The sequence below is a fragment of the Telmatherina bonti genome (genome assembly GCF_933228915.1).
Source record: "Telmatherina bonti genome assembly, chromosome: 16".
NCBI classification, from domain to species: Eukaryota; Metazoa; Chordata; class Actinopteri; order Atheriniformes; family Telmatherinidae; genus Telmatherina; species Telmatherina bonti.
The window spans coordinates 35,223,716-35,239,442 of NC_136614.1; the positions used below are offsets into that span (position 1 = coordinate 35,223,716).

General features: G+C 48.2%; 1 protein-coding gene across 2 annotated transcripts in view; it reads left to right on the forward strand.

Moving 5' to 3' along the window:
• Positions 1-5,118: 5,118 nt before the first annotated feature.
• The window catches only part of tab2 (TGF-beta activated kinase 1 (MAP3K7) binding protein 2), a 34,990-nt gene continuing 24,381 nt past the window's right edge, over positions 5,119-15,727 (forward strand). For both annotated transcript variants that reach the window (XM_079255191.1, XM_079255192.1), the window contains exon 1: positions 5,119-5,447. The gene's annotated coding sequence lies outside the window, so the exon portion shown is untranslated. The remainder of the gene's footprint in view (positions 5,448-15,727) is intronic.

Genomic DNA, 15,727 nt, shown 5'->3' on the forward strand with positions numbered 1-15,727 from the left:
ACATCTCCTGCCACCTCCTCTCCAGAAGACACCTCCTGCCACCTCGTCTCATGCAGACACCTCCTGCCACCTCCTCTCCTGCAGACACCTCCTGCCACCTCGTCTCCTGCAGACACCTCCTGCCACCTTCTCTCCAGCAGATACCTCCTGCCACATCGTCTCCTGCAGACATCTCCTGCCACCTCCTCTCCAGCAGACACCTCCTGCCACCTCCCGCCTGCAGATACATCCTGCCACCTCCTCGCCTGCAGATATCTCCTGCCACCTTCTCTCCAGCAGACACCTCCTGCCACCTCCTCTCCAGCAGACACCTCCTGCCACCTCCTGCCTGCAGATACATCCTGCCACCTCCTCTCCTGCAGACACCTCCTGCCACCTTCTCTCCAGCAGACACCTCCTGCCACCTCCTCTACTGCAGATACCTCCTGCCACCTCCTGTCCAGCAGACACCTCCTGCCACCTCCTCTCCTGCAGACACCTCCTGCCACCTGCTCTCCCGCAGATTTCTCCTGCCACCTCCTCTCCAGCAGACACCTCCTGCCAAGTCCTCTCCAGCAGACACCTCCTGCCACCTCCTCTCCAGCAGACACCTCCTGCCACCTCCTCTCCTGCAGACACCTCCTGCCACCTCCTCGCCTGCAGATATCTCTTGCCATCTCCTCTCCTGCAGACACCTCCTGCCACCTCCTTTCCTGCAGATATCTCCTGCCATCCCCTCTCCAGTAGACACCTCCTGCCACCTCCTCTCCTACAGATATCTCCTGCCATCCCCTCTCCAGTAGACACCTCCTGCCACCTCCTCTCCAGCAGACACCTCCTGCCACCTCCTCTCCTGCAGATATCTCCTGCCATCCCCTCTCCAGTAGACACCTCCTGCCACCTCCTCTCCAGCAGACACCTCCTGCCACCTCCTCTCCTGCAGATATCTCCTGCCATCCCCTCTCCAGTAGACACCTCCTGCCACCTCCTCTCCTGCAGATACCTCCTGCCATCCCCTCTCCAGTAGACACCTCCTGCCACCTCCTCTCCAGCAGACACCTCCTGCCACCTCCTCTCCTGCAGACATCTCCTGCCACCTCCTCGCCTGCAGATACATCCTGCCACCTCCTCTCCTGCAGACACCTCCTGCCACCTTCTCTCCAGCAGACACCTCCTTCCACGTCCTCTCCTGCAGACACCTCCTGCCACCTGCTCTCCTGCAGATACCTCCTGCCACCTGCTCTCCTGCAGATATCTCCTGCCATCTCCTCTCCAGCAGACACCTTCTTCCACCTCCTCTCCAGCAGACACCTCCTGCCACCTCCTCTCCAGCAGACACCTCCTGCCACCTCCCCCCTGCAGATACATCCTGCCACCTCGTCTCCTGCAGACATCTCCTGCCACCTCCTCTCCAGAAGACACCTCCTGCCACCTCGTCTCATGCAGACACCTCCTGCCACCTGCTCTCCTGCAGACACCTCCTGCCACCTCCTCTCCAGCAGACACCTCCTGCCACCTCGTCTCCTGCAGACACCTCCTGCCACCTCCTCTCCAGCAGACACCTCCTGCCACCTCGTCTCCTGCAGACACCTCCGTCCACCTCGTCTCATGCAGACACCTCCTGCCACCTCCTCTCCTGCAGACACCTCCTGCCACCTCCTCTCCAGCAGATACATCCTGCCACCTCGTCTCCTGCAGACATCTCCTGCCACCTCCTCTCCAGAAGACACCTCCTGCCACCTCGTCTCATGCAGACACCTCCTGCCACCTCCTCTCCTGCAGACACCTCCTGCCACCTCGTCTCCAGCAGATACCTCCTGCCACATCGTCTCCTGCAGACACCTCCTCTCCTGCAGACACCTCCTCTCCTGCAGACATCTCCTCTCCTGCAGACACCTCCTGCCACATCTTCTACTGCAGACACCTCCTGCCACCTCCTCTCCAGCAGATACATCCTGCCACCTCCTCTCCTGCAGACACCTCCTGCCACCTTCTCTCCAGCAGACACCTCCTGCCACCTCCTCTCCTGCAGACACCTCCTGTCCAGCAGACACCTCCTGCCACCTCCTCTCCAGCAGATACATCCTGCCACCTCCTCTCCTGCAGACATCTCCTGCCACCTCCTCTCCAGAAGACACCTCCTGCCACCTCGTCTCATGCAGACACCTCCTGCCACCTCCTCTCCTGCAGACACCTCCTGCCACCTTCTCTCCAGCAGATACCTCCTGCCACATCGTCTCCTGCAGACACCTCCTCTCCTGCAGACACCTCCTCTCCTGCAGACATCTCCTCTCCTGCAGACACCTCCTGCCACATCTTCTACTGCAGACACCTCCTGCCACCTCCTCTCCAGCAGATACCTCCTGCCACCTCCTCTCCTGCAGACACCTCCTGCCACCTTCTCTCCAGCAGACACCTCCTGCCACCTCCTCTCCTGCAGACACCTCCTGTCCAGCAGACACCTCCTGCCACCTCCTCTCCTGCAGACACCTCCTGCCACCTTCTCTCCAGCAGATACCTCCTGCCACATCGTCTCCAGTAGACACCTCCTGCCACCTCCTCTCCTGCAGATACATCCTGCCACCTCGTCTCCTGCAGACATCTCCTGCCACCTCCTCTCCAGAAGACACCTCCTGCCACCTCGTCTCATGCAGACACCTCCTGCCACCTCCTCTCCAGCAGACACCTCCTGCCACCTCCTCTCCAGCAGATACCTCCTGCCACCTCCTCTCCAGCAGATACCTCCTGCCACCTGCTCTCCTGCAGATATCTCCTGCCATCTCCTCTCCAGAAGACACCTCCTGCCACCTCCTCTCCAGCAGACACCTCCTGCCACCTCCTCTCCTGCAGACACCTCCTGCCACCTCCTCTCCAGCAGACACCTCCTGCCACCTCGTCTCCTGCAGACACCTCCTGCCAAATCGTCTCCTGCAGACATCTCCTGCCACCTCCTCTCCAGAAGACACCTCCTGCCACCTCGTCTCATGCAGACACCTCCTGCCACCTCCTCTCCTGCAGACACCTCCTGCCACCTCGTCTCCAGCAGATACCTCCTGCCACATCGTCTCCTGCAGACACCTCCTCTCCTGCAGACACCTCCTCTCCTGCAGACATCTCCTCTCCTGCAGACACCTCCTGCCACATCTTCTACTGCAGACACCTCCTGCCACCTCCTCTCCAGCAGATACATCCTGCCACCTCCTCTCCTGCAGACACCTCCTGCCACCTTCTCTCCAGCAGACACCTCCTGCCACCTCCTCTCCTGCAGACACCTCCTGTCCAGCAGACACCTCCTGCCACCTCCTCTCCAGCAGATACATCCTGCCACCTCCTCTCCTGCAGACATCTCCTGCCACCTCCTCTCCAGAAGACACCTCCTGCCACCTCGTCTCATGCAGACACCTCCTGCCACCTCCTCTCCTGCAGACACCTCCTGCCACCTTCTCTCCAGCAGATACCTCCTGCCACATCGTCTCCTGCAGACACCTCCTCTCCTGCAGACACCTCCTCTCCTGCAGACATCTCCTCTCCTGCAGACACCTCCTGCCACATCTTCTACTGCAGACACCTCCTGCCACCTCCTCTCCAGCAGATACCTCCTGCCACCTCCTCTCCTGCAGACACCTCCTGCCACCTTCTCTCCAGCAGACACCTCCTGCCACCTCCTCTCCTGCAGACACCTCCTGTCCAGCAGACACCTCCTGCCACCTCCTCTCCTGCAGACACCTCCTGCCACCTCCTCTCCTGCAGACACCTCCTGCCACCTTCTCTCCAGCAGATACCTCCTGCCACATCGTCTCCAGTAGACACCTCCTGCCACCTCCTCTCCTGCAGATACATCCTGCCACCTCGTCTCCTGCAGACATCTCCTGCCACCTCCTCTCCAGAAGACACCTCCTGCCACCTCGTCTCATGCAGACACCTCCTGCCACCTCCTCTCCAGCAGACACCTCCTGCCACCTCCTCTCCAGCAGATACCTCCTGCCACCTCCTCTCCAGCAGATACCTCCTGCCACCTGCTCTCCTGCAGATATCTCCTGCCATCTCCTCTCCAGAAGACACCTCCTGCCACCTCCTCTCCAGCAGACACCTCCTGCCACCTCCTCTCCTGCAGACACCTCCTGCCACCTCCTCTCCAGCAGACACCTCCTGCCACCTCGTCTCCTGCAGACACCTCGTGCCACCTTCTCTCCAGCAGATACCTCCTGCCAAATCGTCTCCTGCAGACATCTCCTGCCACCTCCTCTCCTGCAGACACCTCCTGCCACCTCCTCGCCTGCAGATATCTCCTGCCACCTCCTCTCCAGCAGACACCTCCTGCCACCTCCCGCGTGCAGATACATCCTGCCACCTCCTCGCCTGCAGATATCTCCTGCCACCTCCTCTCCTGCAGACACCTCCTGCCACCTTCTCTCCAGCAGACACCTCCTGCCACCTCGTCTCCTGCAGACACCTCCTGCCACCTCCTGTCCAGCAGACACCTCCTGCCACCTCCTCTCCTGCAGACACCTCCTGCCACCTGCTCTCCTGCAGATATCTCCTGCCACCTCCTCTCCAGCAGACACCTCCTGCCAACTCCTCTCCAGCATACACCTCCTGCCACCTCCTCGCCTGCAGATATCTCTTGCCATCTCCTCTCCAGCATACACCTCCTGCCACCTCCTCGCCTGCAGATATCTCTTGCCATCTCCTCTCCTGTAGACACCTCCTGCCACCTCCTCTCCTGCAGATATCTCCTGCCATCCCCTCTCCAGTAGACACTTCCTGCCACCTCCTCTCCTGCAGATATCTCCTGCCATCCCCTCTCCAGTAGACACCTCCTGCCACCTCCTCTCCAGCAGACACCTCCTGCCACCTCCTCTCCTGCAGACACTTCCTGCAGACATCTCCTCTCCTGCAGACACCTCCTCTCCTGCAGACACCTCCTCTCCTGCAGACATCTCCTCTCCTGCAGACACCTCCTGCCACATCTTCTACTACAGACACCTCCTGCCACCTCCTCTCCAGCAGACACCTCCTGTCACCTCCTGTCCTGCAGACACCTCCTGCCATCTCCTCTCCTCGTGCCGCAGCTCAACTCCAGCTGAAAAAAGAAAACACATCCAGATCTCGCGAGAGCAGCGGGCTGGAGCCGTCGCCATGTTCTGACAGTATTTTGGTTCGTCTGTGCGGGGAGCGAGGAAAGAGAGAAAAGTGACGGCTGCTGAGGGGAGGGGGGGCCGAAGACCAGGACCTGTCAGGAAGGTATTACTCTGTCAAACGGCGGAGGCTCGCTTTCCCTCCCCCTTACGCTGTTTACGAGGACGCAAAAGGCCCGGGGCCTCGGTGCAGCTGGATCTTCTTCTTCCCGGTTGTAGCTGGACCCCTCACGGCTGCTCCCCTCCCAGCTCCGCGGCCCTTCGGAGCTCCGGCGGCGGTCTTGGTTGTTGAAGGCGGCCCGGGGAGCGGCGGCGGCAGAGGGCTGGAAGGCAAGTTACTTTTAAATTAGGACTTTTTGGAGTGTATAATAAAAAGTAGGAAAATAGCCGTAAGGGAACGTGTTTGTGAGTCCGGTCTCAGTCTGAGAGAAAGCGGAGAGAAAAGTTTCCAGAGGTGGAAAAAGTTTTTGTCTCCAGTAGCGGCTAGCCTTCCGAGGTAACTGGACTTGTGTCAGGGCTGTTCTCGGCTGGACAAAGTGAACATATCCCTGTGTGAAATGCCAAACTAACTAGCTGTTGACTCCATGAAACTGGTAAGTCGTTAACAGCTAGAGTTGGTTATTGTGGGAGGATTCCTGGGAGCATTCCGCTGCTTGGGGCTAGCATGTTTTGTAGCCGCTGTTAGCATGCTAGCTGCTGTTAGCATGCTACTTTTTTCCATTGAGCTCTCCGTTGATCCGTTGAAACGTAGCAGCATTGCTAACATGTTCTGTAGCCGTAGTTAGCATGCTAGCCGCTGTTAGCATACTACTTTTTCCATTGAGCTCTCCGTTGAAACGTAGCAGCATTGCTAACATGTTTTGTAGCCGCTGTTAACATGCTAGCCGCTGTTAGCATTCTACTTTTTTTCCATTGAGTTGAAACGTAGCAGCATTGCTGCTGGATGGAAACGTTAAATCGTTCAGCTGAAGGTTCATTTAGCCGCAGATCCGGCTTGTTTTGTTTTGTTTTTTTTTTTTTTTTGTTTTTTTTTTTTTTTTTTATCTCTAACAAACTTCTGCATTAAGTCATCACACAACATAGTTAATTTGGTGCAACATGGAGTCTTACACACAATTTAACGTCCTCTGTTGATAAATAATTACACCACAACGTCTGATCATTTAGTGCTTTTACTGTTGATATATTTCATAATATGTCATTTGATAATATATTTGATAATATGTCAAATGAATTATTGAGAAATGGTAATTTTCCTTCACTGGACATAATTATTCCTCATTTGTGCTGGTTGAGCTGTAGGAGGACCAGGTTGTGACCTTTGTTTATGACAGCTCAGTTGTTGTTCTTGGTATAATTGGGATGGGATATGTTTGTCCTGAGGTAACTGAACCTGTCAGGATGGTGACTTCTTTGTCATGTCTTATTTATACATGCATAACCTCTAAAAGAGTCAGGATAACTGGAGTGATAGGAGATATGACACGAGCTGTGCAGTGCAGCAAACTTAGATTTACATTTTGTCTCCAAGCAATAACAGAAATGTTGATACTAACTATTAGTAAAATTATTTCTCATATTGCACTCTTTTATTTTGTAACATGTTCAGAATGACATGCACACTTAAGGGCTAATACAGGATTCACGCTCTCCACCATCGCTGCGTTCACTTAAGCCAGTTTTTTTTTTTAAATGAGTCTAGCCAGAGACCCAGGCTGAAGGGAAAGTATGTACATATCTACAGGCCTATTTATGCTGGATGCAGATGGACAGTTTCATCCGTCTCAGTTATGGCCTTAATTTGCTCTCTTTCTATGAGTTAATCTGTCCTCACCCGACACAGAAAAAGAAGCAGCACCACTGGAAATCATGGGGGCAGCACTGAGTTTTATATCTGACATGCAATCAGCAGAAAGAACAAACCAAAGCAGAAGAACAGGAAGAGATCAATGCAGAAATTGTTGAATAAAAAGCACACAAAGAAGTTGAGAACAGTAAAATACTTTGTGGTTTTCGTCTTCTGGTGTTTCGGATGGTTGTAAATAACTTTACAGCAGTGCATTACCGCTACCAATCGATGTCAAAACACAGACGTGAACACAGCATTTCCCACTATGGCAACATAAACGATGCATGGAAGTATGATAACATTTTATGTAATGGAACAGAAATAGGTCTTCACTGCGATCAATGAGCAGTAATGCTAATGTAGACCCCTCCCCCACCTCAAAGCAGTCACTGTGTTGTGTTGGAATAAGCACCCCTTGCACCGCAGTCCCTCCTTGCCAAAGCAGAGATGTTCACCTCTCCTCTGAAGCCAAACTGGGAATAAATCCTGCTTTATTTGTTTAGCTTGAACATATTAAAAAGTTGAAAAGGAAAATGTGAAGAAAAATTATATGTGCGTGTCGAACCCTGACCGACTGTCCTGCTTTGGTGAAATGAGTTACGGTGTTCAGTAGTGACCAAAATTAATCACGTTTGTGATTTTCCTACAATGGAGCAGCATTACATGCAACCTACTGTAAAAGTTAGGGAAGCACCGATCCACTGTTTGGGAGTTCCAATCCGATGCCGATATCTGCTGATACCAATATTTGCAGATACCAAATGTGTTTATGTGAACATGATTGTGACTATGGTTATTATTGTTGTTTTAACTGTGTAAGATTTCATTATGTTCTAATAAATGACCCATCCTTTCTGAAGTTACCTCACTAATAGATCTGTAATGTTATTATATATGTAACAATTTCAAGTTTTATTTGGATTTGGCACATTTTACCTAAATACAACTATAAATGTGTGGTTTTGGAACAAAGATCTCGCTTTTAGTGTAACAAAAAATGTAATATTTTAACACTCGAGGCATTTGTTTCTTTTAAAACATGTCCGAAGCATGTCATCAAACACATCTGCGCTGGCTTGACTAGTGTGGTATCGGTACACTTTTATGAAAACCAAGTATAAGTACACACATGGTATTGGGCCGATGCTGATATCAGTATCGGTGCATCCCTCCTAAAAGCTGAAGTAACTGCAGAACAAGAATAAAAATATCAGTTTTTTCCTTCTGGATCTTTAGAATAATTAGTATTTTTGTTCTATTAACAGTTTGTGTTTGTTATTGTCATGCTTTCCAGGCAGGTTTTGCTCTACTGATTATTCAGCAGTGTCTGGATTTCATGCTTGCTGCTGTTTTTGCAGCGTCTTTGCCTTCTTGGTGGCATCTGCATATTTGATGGAGGCCTGAAGTCCTGGATGTCTTCAGACAGATCTCCTCACGCCGTTTTACATGGTCTTCATTTAGTCCAGTGTTACAGAATGTCGGAGGTTGCAGTTTGGAACATAATCAGTCTGTTTTCTAACTAGAAGCTAAATCAGTTTTGTGACGTAAAGGTTTGATTCAGTCACTGTAATATTGTTATTAAAAACAGTTAAATTCCATCTTTCTGCCTTGTTTTTTGTGAAACTCTTTAGCAGAGGTAGTGTCGGCTCTATTCCTTGTTAGGAGTTACTTCTGGGCTTCCGAAGAGCTACTCCGCTGACCTCTGAACGCCTCCAAACTGAAGCGACTGCGAGGCTGCATGTCATTCATTAGCAGCTTGTGCCTGCCTTGACTTGCAGTCAACGCTGCACTTCCTGACCAATAAGCAGCTATGGCCGACTGTTTATAGGTGCAGACCCCTAACTGAAACCATGTGTGCCTGGAGCTGGGTAAATATGTTGCCAGGAGACTTCACTGATTTGCCACTCTTCTGAGACTCGGGAGCAACTCCGTGATTGTTGCTCAGGCCAGAAGGCGGATCATTTCTCTGGAAGTGATGAGGCTAAATAAACCCTTTGTGAAGGCATGGATCAGACGTAAACTGGTTGCTTGTTGATAGAGGTGAAGAGGTTTTTGCGTTTGGCTCTGGTACGATAAAGATTTGTTTTACAACGATCTGAGTTTGTGGCGTGTTGTTGCAAAGTCTTCTTTCCTGTAAAACCTGTTTCCTAATTTATCATTAGTAGTTCCTATGAGTTATCGCTGAGGAAGGGGGGAGGGGGGTGTAGGTTTTCCCCCTTTCATAAGGAGAAGGATAATTACTGCACTTGAAAGCTGTGTCAGTTAAACCCAGGAAACAAATATCAGTTTCTGAGAGTCAGCTGAGTTTCTCTTTCAGACTACAGTCCCTGATTTCGCAGCTAAAAGTGAAGCCGTGTGCTTGTTGGGTTCTCCAGGTAAGTTTCTGAGTCATCTGGTGTCTGACTTGTACGTCCTGTAATGCCGAGTGTGAGTGGAGGAGGTGGAAGGGAAGGATCCATCACAGGCTGCAGACTCAGGAAGAGAGTTTGGTGTTTTTTAACCCTCCCCCCTCTCTGCTGTGTGGCTGTCAGGAAGAAAGCCCCCTCCCCCTGTCGACTTCTCCTGGCTTCTCCACTTTAAGACTTCCATTACACATGCTGCTCATGGTCTTCCTCAGTCCAGGGTTAAATATCATGTTCTGATCCTGACGAAGCACAGTCCACTAAACCAGGACCAGGGCTTGTGTTTCAGTGTTGACGTTGTTCATGGGGGATGTCAACCGTGTTCTTGATATGATTATTATCAGAGAAATAATCAGCATTATTCTTTAATATTCCATCACTATAAATGTGTAAAATTATGTTAACACTCCTTAAAGCTCTTAAAGTTTTATTTCTTTTGATGAAAACAGAATTTACTCTGTTATATTATTTTCTGACTAAATCTACTCTGTTGTGTGAAGAACAAATAAATCCTACATATTAACTTCCCAGGACCTCTACCAGAAGGTCTACCTGGTCCTCTCCCAGGACCTCTACCAGAAGGTCTACCTGGTCCTCTCCCAGGACCTCTACCAGAAGGTCTACCTGGTCCTCTCCCAGGACCTCTACCAGAAGGTCTACCTGGTCCTCTACCAGGACCTCTACCAGAAGGTCTACCTGGTCCTCTACCAGGACCTCTACCAGAAGGTCTACCTGGTCCTCTACCAGGACCTCTACCAGAAGGTCTACCTGGTCCTCTACCAGGACCTCTACCAGAAGGTCTACCTGGTCCTCTACCAGGACCTCTACCAGAAGGTCTACCTGGTCCTCTACCAGGACCTCTACCAGAAGGTCTACCTGGTCCTCTACCAGGACCTCTACCAGAAGGTCTACCTGGTCCTCTACCAGGACCTCTACCAGAAGGTCTACCTGGTCCTCTCCCAGGACCTCTACCAGAAGGTCTACCTGGTCCTCTCCCAGGACCTCTACCAGAAGGTCTACCTGGTCCTCTCCCAGGACCTCTACCAGAAGGTCTACCTGGTCCTCTACCAGAAGGTCTACCATTAGGTCTTCCGGGAGGTCTACCTGGTCCTTAACTATGATTTAATCTGTTAGGAGGGAGTAACTCCTCTGCTGAACTTTATCATGAAAACACATGGGGGGGGGAAAGCAACACAAGCGGATTTTTCACATCCGCTTGAGATGCTTCACATATGACGCCTCATGAAGAGTCATAATATTGCGGATCTTTGATTGATAAATTCTGTTATTTAATACTGGGATTAATCTCCCACACAGTGGTCGTGGCGTTCAGGTTGTGGGAACTCAGAGGCCTTTTTAAGCCTGAACAGTCTTCTTGGGAATTGTGCTCTAAAATGACCCAGAAATAATTGGAAATCCAGCATCCATCATAATTTACCCTATCACCATTCCTGACACTGATGATGAGGATGAGGCCTGTCACAATAACAAATGTTGCTGTCTGATTGTCTCTGAAATGATTGCGATAAATGATATTAATGTTGTCATTGAAGACCCTTTTCACCCTTTGACATGTCCACATTTCTAAAGAACATTTAACTTGATGGTTTATGGTTTAGTTTGCCTGGTTTATGCTCATCCAGTCTGCTATAGCTGGTTTTCTCCTACGGTTTCTGCAGTGTGCTTACCTGGAGCAGATCTGGTCAGTCGGCAGCTACAGAGTGTATGTTGAAGCTCATATAAGCACACATGTTGGAGTAAAATTTCATGTCATTTTTCATGTTATTGCAGAGTTGTGAAAATGCCGTTTGTAACATGTTTATTCAGGCTATTCTAAAATGTTTGCAGTGTTTTTCAAAATGTCGGCTCTTTAACAACATTAAAGGACAGCATTCTGGCTCACAGAGGTTAAGTGGTTCACCAGGGTCGAGACGGAGAGAGAGAGAGAGAGAGATTATTGCGGCCAGCAAACTTATTGCTCACATTTTTTCTTACAATGCAATTAATGGACTTATTGCAACAGGCCTAGAAGTGATAGTGCCAAGGGCGGCAGAGGAGTTTTAAGGGTTAAAGAGCAGTAATTCCAGGGAAAACATCAGGTCTGTTGAAACAAACCACTTATTAGGTTCTCTTAAAATAAAACTAAACTGTAAAATAACCCTTTTAGGACCGGTAAGTCCAGACTGGTTTACAGTACACAGTAAACCTGTATTTTCCTTCTTTAGTTCCTTTTTAAAACATGAATAATTGCGCCATATAATCCTCAATTTTTGTAGCGGTGCCAGTAGTTGTTGGCATCTCTCTTCTACCTTAAATTCTGCTGGATTTCTGATGAAGTCTGATTTAGAGCTTTGTTTCTCTTATCACCCGGTTGGAATCAGAGATGGAGACTAAACTGACACAGGTGTACGGAGTTTAGAAATGTGACGTCTCATAAAACCACCTGTGATAAAGTCTGTTGTTTGTTTCAGTTGTACTTCCTTGTGAATGTGCACAGTTCCCAGGCTGAAGCTGCACCAGTGGCAGAACTGCAGACTTTAGCATCGCCTGACACTACATTATACCAGAAGGAAGGGAGTTACACTGACGGCTTTACAGGGGAGATACCAAAACATTTTATACCTAAACTCTCATTTCTCCTTTAGCTGCAGGCAACAGCTGCTGCTGTTCTTACCGGGGTCCGTTCCCCCATTTGTATGTTGCTGCTCATAACAAAATTTCCTAAAGAATGTGCCTCCATTCAGAAGGGAATGAACACACTTCCCAACACTTTAAGATCTTTTATTTTACTGCAGAAATAATCCACTAAGCAATGATTTACTGACTTCCTGAGATCAGTCAAAGGGACCTGTAACTTCCCACGGGACACCGTCACAAAAGGAAAGCTTCCATCACGCTCACATAGCAAAAAACTTTACTATAAATTATAGTTTTTAGTATCGAAGGAATAACTTTGGCACAAGTCATGTCAGTAAGTTATTGTTAGAAAAACATCAGTATTAGCCGTTAGCTTATAGGACGTTATGGCAGTACAGCCATAAAACTAAACCAGGCTAGTTGCTAATTGTTCTGTTACTTCTTTGATATTTACATAAATTATAGGAAATTCATTTATCCCAATCAAACCAGCCCAACTTGTGCAAAATGTTTGGGAGTAACGTTAGCTTTGGTCCCTAGCAGATTAGACAAGTTTACATGGAATTAATAATTCCAAATCGAGGTGGAAATGCGCTCTTACCTAATTCCTCTTTTGATTGGACAGGAGCGGACGTGACGTATTGGTGTCTATCGGAAATAAACAAAGTTCCCTTCCTGCTTCTCGTCTTATCAGTCTTAACGCGGAAAACTATGCAATAAGAACCAGATATTTTGTTATTTTGTTTATAATATTGGAGCACCAGCTCGTCACGAGCATACTACTTTACGTTTATCAGCAGCTGAGAAGGAAGACAGACAACAGGAGGCAAAACAACACGTGTCATCGGGACGAGAGGAGGTAACGAGCATGCTCAGAACGATCGGAATAACTTGGAGCTTAACGAAGGTTTACATGACATTGCATTTTAAATCGGTTCGGGTTTAAAATGCAAATAAACTTTAATTCTGAATTGACTTCCTTTTCTTTGGAATTAGGTGTCTACCTAATTTTTCACCTGTTTAAAGCAGATTTAACTTTTATTCAGAATGAAAAAGGAATGAAAACTCTCATGTAAAGGTGTTTGGTGTCTGGTTTCTGAAGAAGGCAGCGCACTTTGAACCATCCATTACCACTCACCTTAGCCAGATGTTTGTCCCTTTAAAATCACCAGTGATGCACTGGAAGCAGCTGAATCCAGTTTATACTTTTACTCCTCCGTCTGATTGGTTCTTTGACATAATTTGTCAGAATCTCCAATGTTCAGCGTTTAAAATGAGAAATAATTTTAGATTAATAATCCAGGCTAATCTAAGTTTTCATTCACCCTGCTGTCAAAAGGCACTCTAATCTGGCTTTTTTCTCCATGTGCAACATCTGTCTGACCTTTCTGTGACCAGCACTAATCAGATTTTATCCCAGTCTACCCAGTATGTAGTCTACCCAGTATGTAGTCATGTTTTAGTAACAGTTTCCTCATTATGTGTAGAAGTTGACCATTATGGGTTTATATTTTCCTGTCTGATGCTTTACTAGTCAGTGTCTAACACATGATGCCACTTTGTTTCTTTCTGTCACTATTTAGCATGCCTCTCCATGGATTGCATCCCATTTTCTGTTACCCACACATCTTATTTCATCAATGAAATTTTTATTGACAGAATGAAATAGAAAAGTGCTTTAAATCAATTTCCACATTACAGCAGCTTTGAGGGAACTTCCTTAATGAAGCAATTTTTCTGACTAACGTAACTCAGTCTGAACACTAAAACACACTAAACACTAAAAAAGTAAGCTAGCCTGTTTAAATGTGTACTTGTTAATTAGCTCTGAAAAACCATTTTAGTTGTTCAGCAGTGAAATAACTGTCTTTGTGAGAATAACGTCATCAAATGGACTGCCACGCCGTTACCGTTGGACCTAGCAGTCTTGGTTTCATGTGATTTTTGCACAACTAGCTCCGCTCACCGAATCCGTCTCCAGGACTGCTTCTTGTGTTGGACATCTCTGGGTTAAGCATTTTCAAAACAGCTAGAAAAGTCAAACCTCCGCCACAGATCTAAAAGGTTCCTGGATCCAAACGGTGATCCGGATCAACACCCAAATTAAATCAGTTCTTCCTTTTTCACATGTCCAACACTTCCTGAAGATCTCATAAAAATTCGTCCAGAACTTTTTAAGTTATGTTGAACACAGACAAACGGCGGTAAAAACATATCCTCCTTGGCGGAGGTAAATATGTACATCAAAGTGCTGCACAACAGAAAAGCCGAGTTGGGAGCGGAAGTGTTTGCTTGTCTGTTTGCTGTCTTCATTCACATAGCGATACTTCCTGTTAGCAGCTTCTTTCTGGCTCTAACCTTTGACAACACACAGGAAGAAGCCACGCCGGTTATCTCTGGCCTTTGCTCTCCTCAGACTTGTGCAAACTGACAGTGCAGAAGGATATCTGTGTGACAACGACTTCCCCTCGGTTCGTACGACAGAGAAAAAAACTGAGTCGATGTTTCGTGTCGTCGTGGTTTCCATAAGTCCTCATGAATGAGAATGTAAACGTGTCAATCAGCTGTTGGAGTTGGTTAGTGAGTCAACAGATTGTGGGTTTTGCAGCCTGTTTCACATCTGTCTCCACAGTCTGCAGATGCTCTTCGTACCCACCGAGTCTGACCTGCTGTCCTTTCTGCACTGATGTGGACACTAGTCTGCCGTCTCATATGAAAACATATTGCCAGGGTGTGGTGAAGAACCAGTCCCATCCAGCTGAAAATCCTTTGTTTGTTGTGGTTTGGCATAGCTCTGCCAAGGGTAACTGCCTCAGTGGGTCTTCATTAAAATTCTCAAGCCAGTGGGCCATTACGTTTATTTTGACCCAACATTGTTTTCAGGAATGACTTATTCTGGCTTTAACTAACCCTCCTGAGCTGGTTGAGGACATGAAACCAGTTTTTCCTGTAAATGTTTAGTGAAAGTTTCTGTGGAAATGGCTGCTAATCTGTGGAAACTCTTCAGTGTTTGCAAGTGAAGTGGACAGCAACACGGATACCTGGCCTATTGTGGGTAGAAAGCGTGCGTCACATGAGACCTGCTCATCATCCAGTTTCATACCGGTTCTTACTGAAAACCAGTTTCTATTTCTGTTCTGATCTGAATCTGTGCACAGCCGAAACAACGTTGGGAATGTGGAGCAGTGGGAAGCTGTTTGAGGAGGACCGTTTTCACTGCTGCACCAGTAGATCTGCAACAAGTTAAAAGGACAAGAAGCAAAAAACGGATCTTTTTGGATTGAAGGAATCTAGAAGGAATCGCTACGTGAAGAGCGGGAGGTGTGGGTTCATGTGGATACAACGTCACACATCGTCTCCGTGTTAATCTCCAGTCCTGTGTTTACCAGTCGGTCTGGAGTCACCACCTCGTCTTGCCGATGATCGGCTCCAGCAAGCGAGCAATGGCACTATGTGTTTTTAACTCAAAAGGGTGGAGAACGGATCAAAACTTTAAAGACGACCAGGATCCGACATTGCCTCTAAAGAAACGGTTGTCAGCGACGACGTTGTCAGATAAAGAAACTGGATTAACATTGGTTTTGTGTGTGTCTCTTCAGAAGATATTAAAACAAAACTGTGAACTTTTTTTTTTTTTTTTTTTTTTTTTTTTTTTTAAAGATCGTCCTTTTTTGCTTTTGAAGCACTCCTCTTTTGGAACTAAAGCAACCAGAAAGACAGCC